Consider the following 15,032-nt stretch of genomic DNA (forward strand, 5'->3'; position numbering starts at 1 on the left):
GCATAGGGCTGAAGGATGATATTAGATTTAGTAGTTAGATAACCTTGAAATTTGTAAAGTGTAATTGACATTAGATGATGAATAAAAGGTGTTTTATTTATGAGTAAAGTGTTGCTATCTCTTGTCGATCGTTTACTATATTTCTTTTGCATGTTTTGACTTCCAGAATAATTATGTTTGGTATATCATATTATTCGAACCTTCACAGTCGGTCATATGTCGGAAGTAGGTATGAATCAAGACTGTCATGATTGGTTCCAGAGGTCTAAGTTGTTGGACATGGCTACAACACTCATGAGTGCTCATAAGTTTTGAGCATTGGACTCAACCCACGCTCACTGGAATCACTTCATGGAATTTATCTCGAGTGATCGTGAGACGGTAATATCATATAAGTCTTCAAACCTAGATATATGATTTGTTACTTATGAGTTGGTTATGCATTGATTGTACGAAAACGCATTGGTAACTCGATGTTATAAAACGTGCTCTTGTCTATAATTCAATGAGTAGTAGAACAAACATATGAGTCGAAGTTTATCTGTTCCTTCTTGGATTAGAAGCTGATATATGGGCCCCTCAATGATTTTGTTTTGACCTATGTACCGGGCCCGGTCAGAACTAAGTTGATGTGTTCAATTGAGTTCTATGTCAAACAAATCGGAAATCGGGAAACAAACTGCTGGACACAAAGTAAGACACTATTCCATGTATTTGTCCGGCTGATATCTAGAACAGAGGATTATATGATCACTTATCTGAAATGGCGTATCATCATCTTCTCAGTTCCGAGAAACCTTGAAAAGAGCTACGATTGCTGATCGGTTCCTGAAGTCATACTTGCAGTTATAGTTATTAGACTTATCCAAGTGGGAGACTGTTGAATAAGGTGTCTAAGTCCATAACTATTTCTGGTATGTACTTGACCCGACCCGGCATGGTCCATTTGGGTTGCATGGCATCATGCATTTGGATAGACTAAATGAGAGAAATAACACTTGTGGTTTATTAATATATTATAAGTTCTAATATATTAATAGTATTATTTAATTAGTATTGATCAAGAATTAATCTAGGATTAATTAAGTGATCAAAAGATGACTAATTAAATATATGGGTTGATCATGTAAATCATCCATAACTTGTATAGTGGGCTAAAAGGCTCCATCGATAATCAAGTTGGGTTAAACCCATTGAATGCTCCATGGAGGCTCCATGGGAGTTACAAACCCATGGGTCATGGAAATGAAGAGTCATGCCACATTAGGGTTTACATGGTGTAACCCCAGATGTGACACACTATATAAGCAACATGTTCTCCACCAAAATCGGCGACACTAAGAAACAAGAGGGCTAGAGCCGATTTTGCAAGTGTAAGATTCTCTCAAAGTTTACTCCTTTGCATTTGGTATTGTGTGAAGCATTTGAGGCATCACACTTGGGGTGCTAGGCTCACAAGGTTTCAAGGATCATAATCAACAACAAGGTAAGTTATTCTATCTTTCATTCAAGTTAAAAATGTTCCCCATGTATGCTAGATAGGAATATAACCTTGGAATTCAACTTTTCATGATTATTAGACAAACATAGATCCAAGGTTATTAGGGTTGCATGTACACTTAGGAAGTGTTAGAATGCTCAAAACCCATCAGTTGGATCATGGAAATTATACTTCAACTCCTCCACCTCCTCCAATTATTCTCCCTAACCCACAAGTTCTTGAATAGTTCAAGGTCACTCAAGCCCTATTGGCAAGCAAAGTCTATGTGTGCTCACATCTTGGAGATGAAGTCATATATTGACAAGCCGGGAGAGTTGGGTGTCAAAGTCTTGAGGAAGTTGGTTATTGAATAGGTTCTTCAATCACTTTCTAAGTCACATAGTGAGTTCCTTTAGGACTACTATATGACAGACCATGACATGACCCTTAATGATCTTACCTATTTGCTTGATGCTGCTGAATCAGAAATGATTTGGAGCACTGGTAAAGCAAATTTGATTGTAATATCGACTTCCCAAACTTCCATGGACATTGACAATGGTAACATTGGAAATCCAGAAAAGCTTTCTCTTCCAAATGGAAAGGGATCTACCATAGTCAACTCGGTTGACCAAATGGTAAAGAGAAAGGCTAAGTCTGAGATAGTCCCGTGTACCATTCCCAAAGAGTCCATATGTTTCTATTGCCAAAGGAAAGGGGATTGGTTGCGAAGCTTCCCTATTTACCTGAAAGATCATCAGGTTGGTAAAGTCAAAAAGTTTGACTCTACTTCGGGTAAAGTCCACTATCTAACTCTATTAAGTTCCTATTTGGAAATTCTTTTTACATGATGTGACTAGGTCGCATATTGATGTTTTAAGAATCAAAGACAAGAGGAAGCTTAAAGGAAGAATATGTTGATTTTGATCGCGAAGATGGATTTCAATCGCATAATCTGAAGATCAGAATTTTGAGCTGTTGCTTAAGAGTTGTGATAGATTGCCTAGGAATAAATAACAACATTGTTTTCATATGCATTTGCATTGTAAGGATAAGTTTTTTCCGCAAATTTTTAAAATAAAAGGAAAAAGTATTAATTTTATTTATTTTAAATATCCTTACAGTGGCATTTGTGAAAAATTGTTGTTTATATGATTCCATTGATAGCAATATTGAAAATATGAATTTGATTCCTTCTTTTATGGTAGTGTCTAAATTTACCAAATAAGGAAAGATTCTCGTCACCCAAGTTTCAATTGGACAGAAACTTGGAATCATGCAAGTTGTATTGTATGATGCATGAGAATTTTCATCTTTGGAAAATTAAGACTAATTCCTTGTTCACATGTATATGTGAGTCAAGTGAAGGACTAAGGGATCGAGTACACATTCTTGTGCACTGGTCAAGTCCACCACAAACATCAATAAGACTATTCGTCATGATTTACTAAAGTTTAGTAAATATGGTTATACTTACAAGTTTAAGTATAATTCTGAAACGTTGGAAAAGTTTCAGTGTATGGCATAACGAATGAGAAGAATCAAATTAGGAAGAAAGATAAAAGTTTCTCAAATCTGAAAAGATGGGAGAGTACTTTAGTATCATGTTTTATGATCATCTTATTGAAACCATATCACAATTGGTCCTCTAAGGACATCTTAGTGCATTCTTATGGCTGAGAAGAGGAGTCATGAATTATTGAAATAGTTAAATCAAGAAGATGAGTCATACTTCGTTCCAAAACAATTCTTAGAGTCATACTCCAAGATTGTAACTTGAGTGACATATCTTAAAGAACGTTGATAACACTTAACTAATGAAGAGTAAAATGTTTTCTACTCTTGTACATTTGAAATTGGTATGTTGTGATGTTTTGGATAAAACAGAGACCAACTAAGGCCAATTATGTGAAGTGTTTGTCTTGATAAGAATCCGCACTATCTCTTGAATATTTGTTTGTCAAGGAATGATTATTGGCAAGAGAGTCTTATATGTCAAGAGGACAGTGGGAGTCTTAAAGATCTTGAAAAAGGTTCAAGAACTAATCAAGAATAAAAACATGTAGTTTATCACTAGCACACGACTTGAGGTTTATAGCCCATCATGTTGACATATTCTAGTTTTTGTGCCCATTCCAGTTAAAGTTGGCTTTGCATATGAGTTCTGAGAGTTCTAAATTGGTTGCATAACAAACTGGAAGCAATGGTAGGCCCTTGTGCTATCAGATGGCAAGAAATTAAGAATGATCAAGTTCAATCCATATGAGTTTGGATTTGTTACTAATCTTGTCTTGTGATTATGGTTTTGACAAATTCACATGGATAGGAACACATACACCATAAAATCTAAGTGTCGTAAGGTTTCTCTCCGATTCATGAAAATGATGGTGAGGAAACGCTTTCACTAAGTAGATAGCAATTATGATATTTGCATTCTCAAAGTCGTTAGTGGAGCATGTGTGGGTAACAGGCACACTAACATGGACTTGTCAGAAATGGCAAAGGTCTAAACAATTGAGACTATGATTACAGCATCCCTTTTCATAGTTCTAAAACTTGTTTAGACACTCATATGGGCTGTCTAAGGAAAGGTGTATGATTTTGATAAAGTCATATCAAAGCATCTCGTATCAGAAATCTGAACTTTGGTAAGAAAGTCAATAAAGTATTGATTTCTAGAAGTCCAGCTGATTTCTGGATACATGTCAAAGCTAGTGGGAGCATAAGTGCTATGCTAATAGTAATTATTATGCTAGTGGGAGCATAATCAATTATGATAGGTGTTGCAAGTTAGCAATGTTAATTATAGAAAACAAAAGTCTTCAATTGGGAAAAGTTGTTTTGCAATAATTATGGGAGAGGAAATTATACTTCATTTCAATTCTAAAAGCTTAGATTGAGATTTCAATCACCTTTAGTCAAGGATATATATATATATATATATATATATATATATATATATATATATATATATTTTATGTTGGAATGGTTCAACATAAGAAAATTCAATATATATTGTGTTCTCAGAATTTGATTATGATTACGGCATCCCTCTTCATAGTCAAATTATGAAAACATGGCAAATAAAAAAATTAAAATATTGTAGCAAAAGGCTGGTCTAGGATCATGTCTTTATGTGAGACATCATGAATCGTGTCCCATATGATTCAGATATAGGATCGATTACATGTGCTATAATATTTATCCTTTCTAAATTTTCCAAATGCCTAGGGCATTAAGACGGAAAAGTATTAGAATTTGGATATGACTAAAATGATTAAGCAATTGTAAACCTCAGATTGTCCTCTCATGGACAGTTGGAAGTATGGTGTTAAATTTTGGAGAGGACCATATTGACATATTCTGAAAGGAGGCGACTCTTGTGATAGTCAAAATGGGAATATGGAAATGTTTTTCGATATTGGGAGTTGGATATTAAGAATCTATGAGAAAGTTGGAAACTTTTATGCAAGAAGGATGTTTGAAGGAATGTACTTTGAACTTGAGACTTCGTTTCCATGGAATTGATCTCCATTGGAATACTCTGTAATGTATGTTGACAAATCTTTGTGACTTTGTGCATAGTCATTACAAGAGGATCAATGCATATAAGTTTAGAATCTAACAGATTTCGGTAAATGGTAGGAATTTGGAATTCTTACATTTACGATAAGGATTTGGATTGTGAAATGAACATCATTGAAATCATGTTCAAGTGATCTATTTCACAATGTAAGGATCATAGAAAAACATAGTGTGCATACTTGGAGTATGGAATAACTATTGTTTGGACAAACATAGTGTGCATACTTGGAGTATGGCAGAACTATTGTTTAGACAAACATAATCTGCATGCTTGGAGCATGGCATGACTATTGTTTTAATTCAAGTATTAGGTTGATAAATCGAAACATTATACAATGTATAATGTGTAATCAATATGGTGTTTAAATAAAAGGATGTTTTATTTACTCTCAAAGGTGCTTGGTACCATATAGGATTAGTATTATTCTTGTGTTTTACTTTGCATGTTTTGACTTCCCGAATAACTAGATTATTCAAACTCTCCACAGTCAGTCATATGTTCGAAGTAGATATGAATCAAGACTGTCATGAATTGGGTTTGTAGATGCCTAAGGTGCTAGACATAGCAAATGGTTGCTACAACATTCATGAGTGCTCATAAGTTCTGAGTATTGGATCCAACCCATGCTCACTTGTATCACTTCATGGAATTTATCTCGAGTGATCGTGAGACGGTAATATCATATAAGTCTTCAAACATAGATATATGATTTGTTGACTATGAGTTGGTTATAAATTGATTGTACGAAAACGCATTGGTAACTCGATGTTATAAAACGTACCTCTGTGTATAATTCAACAAGTAGTAGAACAAGCATACGAGTCGAAGTTTATCTGTTCCTTTTAGTCCTTGGAGGATTAGAAGCGATATTTGGGCCCCTCGATGATTGTGTTTTGACCTATGTACCGGGCCCGGTCATAACCAAATTGATGTGTTGAGTTTAGTTCTATGTCAAACAAATCGAAAATTGGGAAACAAACTGCTAGACAATAAGTACGACATTGTTCCATGTATTTGTCCGGCTGATATCTAGAACAGAGGATTATATGATCACTTATCTTAAATGGCGCATCATCATCATAGTTCCGCGAGACTTTGAAAGAGCTACGATTGCTGGTCGGTTATTGAAGTCGTACATATAGTTATTAGACTTATCAATGGCCATGACATGTGGTTGTTTTTTATTTTCGGGATTTTTAGGATGTAACCGCTCGTTAACCAACATAGTTAATTTCCTGAGTTGTTCTTCAATATTTTTAATTGACGCTTGATGATTTCTAAGTAAAGCTTGTGTTGGATAAGGTGTCTAAGTCCATAACTATATTTAGTATGTACTTGACCCGGCTTGGCATGGTCCATTTGGGTTGCATCTTCATCTCAACTGTTGGATAGAAAAAATGAGAAAAAGGACACTTACGGTTTGTTAATATATTATAAGTTCTAATATATAAATATTAAATCTTATTATTTAATTAGTATTGATCAAGAATTAATTTGGAATTCATTATGTGATCAAAAAGAGACTAATTAAATATATAGGGATTGATTTGTAAATCATTCATTCTTATATAGTGGGCTTATGGTCCATGATTCACTAGATTGGGCTAAGACCTATTGGGTGCTCCATGGATGCTCCATGGAGGTTAAAACCCATGGATCATGAGGGAAATGAAAAGCCATGCACATTAGGGTTTACTTGGTATACCCCTACATGTGGCACACTATATAAGCAACCTCATAAGGAGCAAAATCTGCCTCTAATATAAGACAAGGAGGGCTAGCCGATTTTGTGATAAAAGTGTTCTTCTCTCAAGTTATTCCAAGAGTTGTGGGTGTTGTGTGAAACATTTGAGGCATCACATTTGGGGTGCTAGGCTCACAAAGTCTTAAGGAATCCAAGCAACAACAAAGTTATGTCATTCTACTAGCTTTTATATTACAAGTACCCCATGTCATGCTAGTTAGGATGTAAACCTTGGAAAATTCTTATTTGCATGAATATTAGAGAAAACATAGATCCAAGGTTTATAGGGTTGCATGTACACCATAGGAGTGTTAGAATACTCAAACCCATCAGCTTGTTGATCTCTTATTGTAGTTAGCTGATCTCTTATAGCTGCCTCAGTTTCATCATGCCTCTTTTCTGATGCAGCTGCAAAGCGGGCGAGCATTGTTTCAAAATCAGTTTTCTTTTTGGGAGCCGGTTCTTCTTTTTTATAAAACCCTCTTGCCTTTTGCTTATACTTCTCTTGTTTTTGCTTTTTGTACTCATCGTAAGGCAACCATTCCTTCTTCGGCTTCCTCCAATCTTCATCGTAGCAGTCTCCACTTGAGTAGAAGACTTGAACTTTTCTATTCCCATTCTCATCTAGATGGCAATCTTATGTCAAATGTGGACCATTACAATTTTCACAACCCACACGTATTGCGTGTGTAGATTGGTCCATCTTGGTCATTCTTCTATCCATGTTACTTAACATTGCCATTACCGCCGCCATATCTTCCGAAGCACCTTTCCCGATCCCCTACTTCCATCATTACGAGGGTTGTGATATTCCCATGAATGCTTTGAAAATTCTTCGATTAATTCTTTAATTTTAGTAGGATTCTTCTTAGTTAAAGGCCCTTTCGAATCGAGGAGTTTCTTCGTCGTGACATTTACTCCATCATGGAAGATCGAAACCTCTTGATTCTCGTTTAAATCATTTTGGGGACAATTTCTGATTAACCCTTTGTATCGTTCGCAAGCCTCGTACATAGACTCCCCCATTTGTCGCTCAAAGTTTTATATGACCTTCTTGTGTTTAGAAACCTTAGATGGTGGGCAAAATTGTTGGAGGAATTCTTCACGCGTTTGTGCCCAAGTGGTGATTAAACCTGGTGAAAGTGCCTTTAATGAGTCTTTTGCGGTTCCTTTAAAAGTAACCGGAAGCATTCGTAACAAGACAGTCTCTCGAGGAACAGTAGAAATGTTGAAATAGTCGTTATGTCGTTGACTTCATCGAGGTGCTTGTATGCATCTTCATGGTATTTTTCGGAAAATGGAATATCCTTTAGTTCAGTAAGGATATGTCCATTAAACTTGAAGGTAGCAGTAGCGTGAATTGCGGGTTGCACAAGTCCAGGACCAGTGTCCTCTCGTATTCTTTTCTTGTAGGCCTCCAGCGTCGTGTCAGCAATGTCTGTCATTTTGTCTTTTGGCTCACTTTCATGTTCACTACTTTTGTCTGTTTCGTAACTAACTTCCTTTTTATTAGGAGTGTTCTCAATGCCTTCAAAAGTGTCTTCGTCTTTCGGGGTGCTGCTTGATTCTCCTACGTGCTTGCCCTTCTTTTTACGAAAAACTGATTTAATATCCTTGAATGGTGATTTCTTTCGTGTGTTTGATTCTCCTACGTGCTTCTTTTTATGAAAAGCTGACTCTGGATCTTCAAGTGATGGTGTCAAAGGTGTGTTTGATCCACGGGTCATATACTACTGCAACAAAAACAAAAACAAAAACGTAAAAACAAACAAAAACTAATTAAAAATTCTTACTGAACAATTAACATGACGTGGTAATGATACCTCCTCGTGGTGAAGCAGATAATCTAAACAGAAAGCAAAAATGAAGAAAACGTGAAATGGCTGAGTTCATGTCATGAGCTTTAAGAGCTCACATTGTGAGTTCAATAATTCAGAAAAAAAACTAATGCTAAAAATTAACTTTTTGCAGGTTTAACCCCACAAAAAGGATAGATTAACCTAAAACAATTAATTTAAAAACTAAAATAGCCGCTCCCCGGCAACGGCGCCAAAACCTTGATGTGACTTATATGTACCTACTAGTTTTAAATTTATAACCTAAGGAACTTAACTAGCTAGAATGCACCTAGGCAGTGTACCTAGTCGAATTATATAATCGTTTAGGTAAGTCGGGTGTCGATCATAGGGAACGGGTTTAAATTTCTAACCTAATTACTACTAAATTAATTTAGAAACAAGCAAAAGTTAAACTAATTTTTATCTGATTTTTCAAGTTCAGACAAACTTAAGTACTTAACTAACGATTTTAATTAATATTCTAAAAACACTTCCATTTAGTTAGAATCCACTTCTCCACTATGGTTACTTACTAATTATGGATTATTAAAGTTGGTTACCATTTATTATGTAATTAGCAATTCAAGTCCAAATTTACTAATAACTTCACCAATTCATGAGCTACCTTGTATGGTCATACATAAGCAAAACACAGAATTAGTTATAAGTTATAGATGGGCTATGTAAGATTTATCTAACAAATACAATTATGGTCATAATTTATGTTCTCAAGCAAAGCTAAATTAGTTACTTTTATCAGTTATCTAAGATTTGGTTGATCCTAGCTCTAGCAATTTAATAGTCACTAAACTACTAGGTAACAAGTTCATGTAGTTTAATGGTCACTAAGATACACATAACCTGAATTCAAGCAATCAAAGTTACAAATATTAACATGCTAATTAATGATAATCAAACACAAGAATAAAACCAAATATTAGAGTCCATAAATTAGATAACTAAACCATAAAGTTAAAGCTTCATCTAGCTAAACGAAAGCAACTAAATTCAGCTACTCATGGCTGAAAACATAAAAAAAATCGCAATAGAAATCAACATAATTCAAGTAATCAAACCAATGTAATGATGTATTCTTCAATCTCTTGATCTCCAAGCAATTCTTCTTCAACAAAATGTTTTGTGCACTTTCTGGACTCCAAAATCGGTAGTTATCCTTATCTTCCAAGGAAACTGGATCCCGTATGTTAATCTTCTTGAATGCACTCTTCACGTCGTGAGAATTGATCCCTCACGTCATGAGTTGGGTTTTTAGTTGGAATTTTGTTTCTTTTAATCTTTCATCCTCCAAAGTTCCAATTATTGTCAATTTCGGTCCTTTATCTTCAAGAGTGTTCCTTTTGGCTGCAAAATACAATTTAATTCAATAATTACCAAATATCTTTGCAAATAACCAAAATATTAAATAAAATGTACTAAAATATTGCCTAAAAATGTGTATAAAATGGCAATATCAAAATACCTCACACTTATCCTTTGCTTGCCCTCATGCAAAACAAATTAATTTTAGGTTAAACTTTCATCACCAACATCACATAAGACAATCAATTTTGAACTCATCCGTTATACCAAGACCTCAATGCGTATATTTGTATCTAAAGATCCTAACAACTTCCCAATCCTAAATAATCACAATCCTTATGAACATTCACCGCTTAGATTATACGACACTCATTTTTGCAACTCTCTGAATCCATCCTCGGAAATCTTTCTTAACCTCAAGGTATTTTTGGTTAAGCTACCCAAGCATACATAATCTAAAAAAATTACAACTTTGATACCACAATGGAGCTCTTGGAATTATTCACTTTTTTAATAATTGATCTTTGATTTCTTTGAATTCACCACCTTTATGTTTGATTTTTGGTATCTTCAACTTTTGATTCTTCAGAATTTTTGTTCTTTTAAATCTTCATACTTAATAGCTCCAAAATTCTTACAAATTTTTGGTAATTTCTCTCTCTCTCTCTCTCTCTCTCTATATATATATATATATATATATATATATATATATATATATATTTATATATATATATATATATATATATATATATATATATATATATATATATCACTTTTTCCTTTCAAATCCTACATGCTTAAGCAAGGGAGTTTAACTTCAACTTTTATTAGTTAGAGGTATTAGTCTAAGTGAAATGACTACATAAGCTCTCCTGGATAGATTTCAAGTACATGCTGCAAAACTTATTATACCATATAAACTACTCGATTACCTTTCATATCTCATGACTTTTCACTAAAACTTGGGAAGCCACAAATATACTATAACATATGTTGGCTCAATTAAACATTTGAGCTTGCATTGGATCATCCCACGCAACACTAGAAACTTAAGTTTTTATTATCACTAGATTCAATTTTTAGATTATTATTTCAAATCTATTTTTAATTTTTTTAATTTTATAGCAATTTACTTTTCCGACCCCCTACCCCACAATTATGAAATACAATGCCCTCATTGTATGCATAAAATAATTTAAAAGCAATAAAAGGGAAAAAAAGGAACAAACTCCCATGGTTTAGTAGTAGCGAGATCGATTTATAAGCACGTGTGGAAAACTTTAACACATTGAGTAAATGATTGGAACTTGGATCTTCTGAGATATGTAAATGTGCCGACAAAATGAGAATCAGAAACTTGCATTTTCAACAAGTGTGGTGCTGAAAATCTTCAAAGCAAAACATCTCAATGTGGGAAAGTATACGCCACATTGTAAAGTTGGAAGAGTAAAAGAAATGCCATTTTTTAACTGCTCATGACGTGGAAAGAAAAATCACGTCGTGGTTTCATAATTAATTGGAGGTTGAAGCTGGATGGCATAGTGCTCACGACGTGAGGAGTAATGGCTCACATCGTGAGAACTGGGTCTTCACAGATTGCCGTGGTGCAATAATTCTTCGTTCCAAGTGAAATGTAATTGAACGTCTAAATATATTAAGACCCTGCTAAGACTTTATTTTTCTTGACTCTTCCCTCATATCTAGTATCTTTTCTCTCACGATATTGACCCCACACTTATTAAAAATTATGGACTTCGACTCATAACTCTAAATCACACGATTGTTCTCATACGCTCCTATCTCACTTTTTCTCTTCTTTCTCTCACAATACTTTAGTAAATCTGTATCAAAACAAACATATGGTAGAAAAAAAAAACAACCATCACATAGTTTGGTTACAAGTTTCAAAACAAACCAAATCAAAACTCAAAAACCAAAAACACACTAAAAATAACAATGAAAATAAAAATGACTTAAAAACTACTAAAAATAAAAGGATAGATAATCATTCTTCATCTTCATCATCCCGTGCTCCACCAGTTCCTGCTCTGTCTGCCTGTCACGACCAATACTCGCTCCATGAAGGGAAAATCGGGTATTGAATTCCCAAGTTAGGTGGTTGATTAATGTTGAAGTGTTGAATCATGTTTTCCATGGTTCCACCTATCCAGTTCATACTCAAGCTCATTTGATCAAAATAACCTGCCATCATCTCATCGCGAGATGGTTCTCCGCCCATAGGTGCATTTTGTTGCACCAGTTGACCTCTCTCTCTCCTCGCCCCCTAACATTTCTTCTTCCTCTTCGATGTGGTTGCTGCTCGGGTTGTCCAAATTGATCACCGTCATTATCAGAAGGAATACTCCAATGCTATCCCATGTTAACAATAACATTCATGGACTCCAAATATCCCAAATAAAGATCTCCTCTGCCTTGTATGTCAATGTACGAGTCAAACGAGGCGTCAAAAGACGATAAGACCTTACCAAGTGAGTAACAAAATATCCTCCCGCTATAGGGCTCCCCGATCGTGATATTACGCCTTGCTACCCAAGTAACTAGCAAGATGGTATAGGATATTGCAGAAAACCGTCGGTGCAATAATAGACCATAAAAAGAACAAATTTAAACTTGTAACTTTGTCTCCATGCTTCTTATGGTTGATGGAAAAAGTAACAAATGGATGAAGTAGTCAATGAATTGGCGACCGGATATGGTTCTCTTGCGAGACACCCGAATGGAATGCCCCGTTCGCAATGGTAGTCCAAACATCATAACCACTCACCCCCAGTAAATATTATCAAACCGCCGGCCTCAGAAAGATATCAAAAACCGGAGATCTTGTTTCATTTTCGTCATAAATACCCATCCTCCAAGAAAATTTTGCTAAACTGCATTCTCGATATTCGCCCCCGAGGCGAAAAACTAAAGCTCGCGCAAAATATGGATCTACCGTAGCATCCTCAAATGATACCGATGCAAAAAACTCAACACATAATTCTTGAAAAAACAGGCGCGCAAGTGGCAAATATATTCTTCCACCCATTACAAGTGAAAGAAAACTCGTCCCCCGTAAATGACTTTGTTAAATATGGGGTCATCCTTCCGTGAATCCTAGTTCTCCTAATTTAACCCAATCAATCTTAGGAGAAATAGAGAATTCCATGCTATATAACCACCCCATCTTGTTCTTAAAATTTGTCACAAAACTTTGAGCCATGTTGACTAGAAGTCGGTACAATGGGTGAAGGTCAAAAACATTCCCGTGAAATTGTTCATTGGTTCCCCTTGAGGCCATTTTTTGCAAAAGAAACAATAAACAAAGCCAAAGGAAATAACAAATATTAACAATTAGCAAAAAAAATCATAGAAGTTTAATTGAACCGAGCTCACGTCATGAGCTCGAGCACCACGTCGTGATCCATGAACAAAAAACGCAATCGCACCAAAATCAGGCAACAAAAATCCAAAATTTCGCCAAGGGTTTTTGATGATAACATTCTAACGCTCATAAATCACATATGCATTAGCTATTTTACTAAGAATCGACCCCAATTTTGGCAATTTCCATTATGAACAAACCCAATCCCCTAAACGCATAAAATTAGCAACATTAAGAATATTAGAGTGTAAGATCTTACCGAAATAGGAGATTAAACACGAAATAGAGAGAAGATTGAGGAAGAAAGGCACAAAATCGAATTGTGGGGCTGAGTTCGTCCGTACGTGCGACTTGGTTGAAAATGATAGTTTAAATGCTGAAGTCAGCTATAAAAATGCCCCCCCCCCCCATGTTTTTCTGACTCATGTTGTGAGTTGTAACTCTCACGCCGTGAGTTTTAAAATGAGTGTTGTTGTCGAGCAAAAATTAATTTACCACGTCGTGGGGGATACGTGGTGTCGAGGTTTTTTTGACCAAAAATTCAATTTTTTGTAAAAAAAATTCCACCACTCTATAATTTTAAGCCCACACTTGATATTTACTTATTTTTAAAGAGTAAGGTGACTTTGATGATTATTTGTCCTAAAACTTAATAAATTGAAAAAGTATGAAAAAGATGCAAAAACTAAAAAGAAAAACAAAAAGAAAAATGCAAACCGAGCTCGGGTTGCCTCCCGAGAAGCGCTTCTTTTTGTTGGAGTCATGAGCCAGACTCTGTGCCACCCTACATTGTATCGTTTGGAATTTTGATCACTAATTGCACCTTTTCTTCCCTCCAACTTTTCTCGTACGCTTGCATCCTCCTTAGATATGCTTTCTTAGAATTTTCCTTTTTTACCTTAGAATCGCCTTCCTCGAGCTTTCGTTTCACCCCCTTATTTTTCAAAACAAGTTTAGTCCCTTCTTTTTCACTTTTTAGCTCCTCATCTTCAAAATCCACCTTGCCCAAAGTTGGTTGCCTCAAGTCTTGTGTAACTTCTTCTTCATCACTTGACACCAAACTTTCTTCACTTTCCTCGTTAACTAGAGACTTCGGAGTTTATAAGCAAAGACCTCAAAAACCATTGGAAGTGATGCTCTAGGCTTAGTATGCTTGACTTTTTCTATTATTTGAATTTCTTCTTCCATTAATTTCTCCAACTCTTCAAGCTCGTTTTCTTCATCCATAAAAATACTTCATTTTGAGCACAATCTCCTTTGAATCCATCTTTCACTCCAAATGGCATTTCTTCATTCCCCACTTGCAATGTAAGCTTAGACTGACGAATATCAACCAAGGCTCATGTGGTATTAAGCAAAGGGCATCCAAGGATAATTGAGACATTTTATCCTTATTCATGTCTAGCACTACGAAATCTATTGGAAAAATAAATTTTCCAATTCTTACCAAAATGTTCTCAACTATGCCTCGAGGATGAGTCACTGAACGATTGGCCATATGAATTGTCATTCTAGTAGCCTTCAATTCTGGAAGGTTGAGATTTTGATAAAATGAATAGGGCATCAAATTTATACTTGCTCCAGAATCGGCTAAAGCATATGTCTTCATATTATTTCCGAATTCACATGGAAGTGTAAGGCGTCCAGGATCTACCAACTTCCTTGGTATCCCTTCCATAATA

The 15,032-nt window shown here is 35.3% G+C and overlaps 1 non-coding gene across 1 annotated transcript; it reads left to right on the forward strand.

Moving 5' to 3' along the window:
* Positions 1-7,765: 7,765 nt before the first annotated feature.
* LOC145168080 (small nucleolar RNA R71) lies at positions 7,766-7,872 on the forward strand. The gene has a single exon (XR_013741670.1). It is a non-coding gene; the product is annotated as a small nucleolar RNA R71 (small nucleolar RNA).
* The last annotated feature ends 7,160 nt before the right edge of the window (positions 7,873-15,032 follow it).

The sequence above is a fragment of the Lactuca virosa genome, chromosome 3, assembly GCF_052849685.1.
Source record: "Lactuca virosa cultivar CGN04683 chromosome 3, Lactuca_virosa_CGN04683_v6, whole genome shotgun sequence".
In the NCBI taxonomy this organism is placed as follows: domain Eukaryota; kingdom Viridiplantae; phylum Streptophyta; class Magnoliopsida; order Asterales; family Asteraceae; genus Lactuca; species Lactuca virosa.